This window comes from Pundamilia nyererei, unplaced genomic scaffold (genome assembly GCF_000239375.1).
Source record: "Pundamilia nyererei isolate P.nyererei 1_Seehausen unplaced genomic scaffold, PunNye1.0 scaffold00033, whole genome shotgun sequence".
NCBI classification, from domain to species: Eukaryota; Metazoa; Chordata; class Actinopteri; order Cichliformes; family Cichlidae; genus Pundamilia; species Pundamilia nyererei.
The window spans coordinates 3,945,971-3,952,746 of record NW_005187434.1 but is presented as its reverse complement, the minus strand read 5'-3'; the positions used below and the strand labels follow the sequence as shown (position 1 = coordinate 3,952,746).

The 6,776-nt window shown below is 39.9% G+C and overlaps 1 protein-coding gene across 4 annotated transcripts in view; it reads right to left on the bottom strand.

Annotated features, from left to right (window-relative positions):
- Nucleotides 1–6,776, bottom strand: part of ncor2 (nuclear receptor corepressor 2) — a 91,088-nt gene that overhangs the window by 75,580 nt on the left and 8,732 nt on the right. The gene's annotated exons all lie outside the window — the stretch shown is intronic.

Below are 6,776 nucleotides of genomic sequence, written 5' to 3'. Positions count from 1 at the left end.
ATATATATATATATATGAAATTTGTTTCTCAATGGGATGGATGGATGGATACACTTATAGTCTTATTTGTGAGATTTCACTCTCCACATGATGTTCACCGTCATTCTCAGGCACACTTACAAGCCTGCTTTGCTAGTAGTAGTAGTAGTAGTAGTGGATGGACTAGTGCCTGCGACATGTGTCCCTGTGACTTCTGCCAGCAGAGAAATTAGGCCTCCTGCCATTTCTGCAGGGCTTTGGCTAATGACGCCTCCCTCTCATAGCTCATGTTTCAGTGCTGTGTGTGGCACACAACAAGAGGCATGGTGAAATATGGGCACTCAACAGGGGCACTGATCGAAATCTTGACAAGATTGCAAAGTGCTTTAAGTGCACTGCAATTTTGTAAACTGAATGGGAAAGCCACTGTCACTGAGCCAAACGCTCAAAACAAGTCCAAATGCATTTCACTGCTCGACGACAAGATAGGACACAGAGTAGTTTCTTACTTTAGTCTAAAAAACGCTATGCAAGAACACTTAACAACAAACATAAGTAGTTATTAAACATATGAAATAAGCAATACCAACTATGTATTCATACTTTAATATGCAACAATGTTTAGTGATTTGATAAATTAATGACTATTAGAACAGAAACTACAAACACATTATCTTGTTTCATTTGGTTACTTCCCAATTTTATTGATGACACACATATGAAAGACATGCCCTATATCCTATGTGGAACCCTCCATTTCCAATACTGCATTAACAGATCGAGCCTTAACTACTGCTACTGGCTGTTAACTGAGCAGCAGTACTTAATTTCTTTAGTGCTGGAATATTAATTTGAGTAATAGAAAGAAGCACTTTGCCTACACTGAGATTAGTCTAATTTTAGATTTAAATTATTAAAGAATAGATAATAAGGAAAACTAATATGCTGTTTGGCTCTACAACGAAAAATTAATGTTCACTATTTTACAGAAAGTGGCAACGATATTGTGCTGGGCTGCTCCAGAAAAGCTGGCAGGTTAGCAAGTAATGGCAGACAAACATTAAAAACTTCAGTCAATCACTGCAATCTGCAAGCAACCAAATGAATCACTTGGTGCAGCAATAGATTTAATCCAGCAACAGCCAGACGCCTTCAGTAACTGCTGCCAGCCAGTCGGGGAATACATGTTGTTCCCTAGCAGCCGGTGGTTGTATCACATTCAATATGGCGAACAACTCTTGAGTATTGTGGCCATGACGTCACATGACAAACCGCAACTACTGGCTATAGTTCCTCATAGTGAGCTCCTTTCAAGTCTCTCAGCTGGGACAGGCTGAGTAATAATCTTTGCAACTGGTAATAAAGTAGAACTTTTTATAGCACAATGAACCAGAGACCAAATCACAGCACTACTTTGGGCAGAGTACTATTGTGCCAGTCTCCATTGTCTGACTATGATTTTGAGTCTTTTTTCCCCAGCACAAAGAGGGGCACTATCTACCCTTCCTTCCTGTTCAACTGTCACAAACACAAAGTGTCACTTGATTTCAGTTACGCAAAGGGCTCTATTACGAAAGGCTGAACATGGCTCTGACTGTAAGAAACAGAGGAGCTCTGTAAACATAGGCTCATAGAGGCCACAAGATGGGAAAACACTGCTCAGAGTCTCACACCAACTAGAGACTGTGCCTTTGTGTCTCGCAGTCTAAACTGTGGCTTCAAATATTTTCACAAAACTAGTGCACACTCATTGTTTGGTCAGACAGACTTGAGTAAACAGACCACAGAGGGAAAGTCCTTTAGCAGAAACCCTTAAATAATTTAAGACACTATTACTGTATTAACATAATGTGTACTATTCAAAATAAAAGGTCAAAAAAAAAGAGGCCAGAAAGACTTAAACGGGGTGAGATGAGCCTACCCACGCAGAAACCTCTCTTTGATGACTGTCGTGTTCAGAGAGATTCCCCTGAGAAGTGAGAAAACAAGTCTGCAGGCAGTCACAAGATCGGCAGAGAACAAAAAACCTCAATCAAGATGAGAGAACCAACACAATGAGTGATCTTTGACATCCACTCTGAAGCGAAAGGGGCCTTCCAGGCGACGGGCTAAACACATGCACTGGCACTGCTACAGACACCCACAGGCAAGTCGTTGGCTTGCTTCCAATGCTGCAAATGAACTCAGTCACCTCACTCTCTCGCTCTAGCGTGCCTTCCTTCCCCACTCTCTTTTTACTCTCTTCTTTTCCACATAGTAGAGTGGGCCTCAACCTTCAGCAGTGCAAGCCAATATTTCATCCTCTTACCCCCACACACCCCACCCTCCCTCTCCATTTTAGGAATGGCTTTGGAAATACTAGCACAGAGCACACAGACTGCTTGCAGTCTTCAAGTGGAGCAGAAGGCAGACTTCAAACAACAGTTTCATTCTACTGATATAAACAGTTATTCAAATCTCGGTGTGCTCGGACTTTGTAGCTTGAGCACAATTGATTGTCCTCATTCCTGAGAAAATTAAAGGATTTTTTTATATACATGATTGGAATACTAAAATAGAAGCAAACAACTATTTGCCATGTAAAGATACAGCGCTGTAATTGTATCCTTAGCAGAGACCTAGTAAGCTCACTACCAGCTCCATATGTTTATTCTGAACTGAAGTAGCTTTGCATGATTTACAGTTCAAGGTAATCTGTGTTTATCCTAAACTGGGTCTTAGTGTATCCCCTCAGTTCATCCACCATCTCAAACAGGCCATTTTAGCTCCCTTACCCCTTCCTTTATGCCAACTTTCTTGTGATTGGCTGCCACTTGTAAACAACAAGTAGGTGAGGCTGTTATACTCACTACCCGGCTCAGACACCCAGAGAGTGCCTCTCTGGGACCTTCCTGTATTTTAAAGAGATGCGAGTGAAAGCAGCATTCATCTAAGTGACAGGAAAAATGTGGCCACTAGGGCTGTGCGATATGACCAAAATCTCATATCCCGATAGATGTCTTCTATCGTTCCGATAACTAAATAAATCACAAAAATGTTACATCTTCTGAAAATTCTGTGAATCCAAATTAGATGCTGTACTGTCATTTTTGTTAATTTTAAACCAATTCGATTACCATTACACAGTAGATTCTCTTACACATTAACCTAAAAAAACAAAAAAACAAAAACAACCTTGTGCTTCCCTGACGTCCTGATTAGACGCTTCAAAACCATTTTATCTACATGGCAGAAGATTTCTTACAGGTACTGAAAGCACACTCTCCTACAGTCTTGGTAAACTCCTGTATTAACATTTACAAGTGGTGTAAGCTTGTGTTTCAACGGGACTTTAACCTGAGTGTGTCCATGTATTTTTTCGGTCTTTACCAGTCTGCAGCTGATCCAGTGAGAGGAGAAAAACCAGTCTGTTCACACATCTTTGCACTTCCTGTGTCTTTATATAGCACCAAATGGTTATTGGCAAAATACATTTCAGATGTACGAACTGCCCAGACATATCAGGTGATCTGAGACAGGTCTGGTTAATGTCACTGGACACCCTTAACATCTTGTGGTAGTCATAACATGATTTCATATTTTTCAACTCTGGTGCTCTTATTTTTTATTTTTTTTGGCAGGGGGTACCTGCAGTCTTATAGCTAAATCTGGAGAAACTTTAGCATAGTCTTGCACATTCATGCAGCTCTACTCCAACATTTTTCCTCATTCCCCATCCACAGAAATTTAACACAGAAACAGAGCCCTTGCAATTAATCCACTGAAGCCTAACAATTAGGCCCAAATAGATCTTTTAAGGTCAAAAGACATAAAGAAGGTCAATGCCCATCCTAAGATGATACAGTGGAAATCATTACACTATTTCCAAGTGAGATCACCAACTTCGTTTTATATTTAAAGACAAAAAAAGGTTTCTCTTGACACTGATGTTTCCCAGACATGACTTTGCCTTGTTTCACTGTTTAAATAATTCATTCTGATCGGCCCGTGTCATGAACAGAAACGCCAAGAAGAAGACGTACTACAAAAAGTAAAATGAAAAGAAAAAGAGAGAAGGTGATTGTAAATACCTTTCAGTTAATCTCAGAACAAAAACACTTAAAAGATCCAAACCAAAGTGCACCAGTATTTCTAGTGCCAGGCTGAAATATCAAAACAATGACGACAAGGTAGACTGTTGCCATTAAAAAGTAGGATGACGACATAAAAATCAATGCTGTAAAGAGGTCATGATGCAAGAAATACATGATGCAAGAAGTACAAGTAGTACATGTTTAATCTAAGACAGCCATAAAAAAAATTTTTTTAAAAAGAACACAGGCACGATTTGTGCCAACAGACAACCCGTGTGATATGCGATGATCAGCGGCATCTGGCCAATGAAGAGGGTATTTGCCTGGTGTGCTAATGCATTAATTAAATATGAGAGCTGGAGACTCAGGCTGGTGCGGTTCTCATTAGTTAGACAATCACTGGTGTTGCTTTCATAAGGTGACAAGTACTACATCAGTAGGCTTTCAATTATTCTTAGGCAGCACGAGGAACAGCGCGCCTGTGAAAAATATTCCCTCTTTTCCGCAACAGTGGACTCACCCAAACTTATTAATAACTGCTAGGTTTTTATTAGGAATTTTACATTTACTTAACTACTGCTCCAAACTATTAGACACCACGTCAAAGCAGTCACCAGTGTGGCTTAAATTGTCAAAAACAGATTTCTTGTGTGTTCAGCATTTAGGCTTTGAAATGTGCATCAGAATTGGCATATCTCAATATGTTTGGACTAGTAATGAATATGGGGATATGAAGATATATCCATCTATCACTAACACCCAGACCACCACGTATGTGAAGCCCTCCTATGTCATCAAAACAGAAAGACTGCTCAGAGTTTTCAGCTTGAAATAAGGTTAAACTTACACTAATGTTGGCTTTCTCTGTCTATTTTAAAAAGCGCTGTGAACAAAAAGGCTAAGAGGTGAAGTATACTTCGCACACTGTGGCAAATTTGGTTAATCTAGAGATAACATACAAAGATGTCAACATTCAAATATCTGAAAATCAGGCCGGAATCTGTGTTTTATTTTTGAATGTACTCTATCTTAATCTGGCAATAGGTGCAAGGATGCTAGAAGCTTTCCTAATGATAACACTGCTAGCTGCCACATAGGAAGGCAGTTACCCTAGTTACCCAAACACTGCAGCCTACCCCTGCTTGACTTTCACAAAGGAAATCTGCGGTCACAACACACAGTCAGCAACTGAAGACATTGTGCAAAAAGTGTGAACACCCACAGTCAACTTTGACACAGCTGTAATTTGCCTGATAGAAAGAGGTACAATGACCCTTAACCACAGCCTGTCAGACCTTTCATTTTAAATCTGACGGAACAGCACTGCCTATCACACTAACAGCAGCATGATTAGAAACAAAGACACCTGCAGCCATGAGACACGAGTAAAAAAGAAAAAAAATAACAACAAAGCTATTTCAGATGCCGTGACTGAAAATGAAAGTGGAAGTATTCAAGTATAAACAGCACAGGAAGCTTCACTGATATGACTCTTATTAGGTAAAATAACCAATGTAATGCTACCCAAATATGGTCCTTTAAAACACAAACCTACTGTGCCATTTAGTTTGACAAGAAAAGTAGAAAAATAATGCTGGCCATACAATGCAATACGATTCTTAAAAGCCTTGATATTCTGTGCACTGAAAAGAAATGTGTCAAAAGTAGGTCACCTAATTTGTTGCATATGCATCACATATATTTTACACTTATTAACATTAATGCTGCTTAGATGTCTATTTCAGGCTGTAGTGCCAGTACTGTGTTCTCATAAGAAAAGCCAATTACAGAACTCTCATAAATCTTAAAACATTTAGATTTGGTGGGTATTAGGGTTCAGTATTGCTGCCAATTTAGGGTTGGACCCTAGCCCAAAAGCTAAGTGAAGCACTAGATTTGCTAGGTTTGCTACAGAGAACCATCAGGGAAGTCATCCCTGAGAGCTGTTTGGAAAAGGGGTACGTACTTTCAAAGGTAAAACTTGGGTTTGAAACCATGTTAGTAGTTTAGCTTTGGGAGATGCTCTGCTACACACCTTTAAGGGAAACCTCTATGAGACTGGTATGCTGAAGCTATTAGTATAAAGGTGTAGTTTAAAAAAAACAACAAAAAAACCCACTATGATTCACCTACTGTTATACCCACAGTAAACAACCAAAAGAAAAATATATAACTACTCAGAATAATCCACTAGGATAGCTGTATCAGACATAAGGTAAAAATAATGTGAAGAAGAAGAAAAAATGCATTTGTATTTTGCAATAGACTACACGCATCATTGTCACCATTTCAACACAGACTTTAAAATGGACTAATCTGACAGGAAAGGACTAGCCAGGAGGTGGTGAGAGACTAACAGAACCAGCTATTGGCTGTCCTGAACCTCCAGATGTGGTCATCCAGCTGTGTCTATGGTGTACAGTAGAGCCATTATTGGATTTCCTGCCTGTTCCCTCGCTACTGGCCGCTTCAGCGACATTGTGTGAAATTACATAAGGCTCGCCCTGCCCCCTCCCTGCTGCCCAGTGTAGAACACAGGCCTTCACACACTGCCAACTATGACTCCCTGTAATCATGCAAGCAAAGCCACTCAACCAAAACACTCTTGAGGATCTAAAATATACTCCCCTCCTGCTCACTCACACATGCTGACGCCAGGGAAGCAAAATTTACGTAATTTCTCTGGTAACTCCATTATGAAGAATCAACAAAAATCTTAATAAG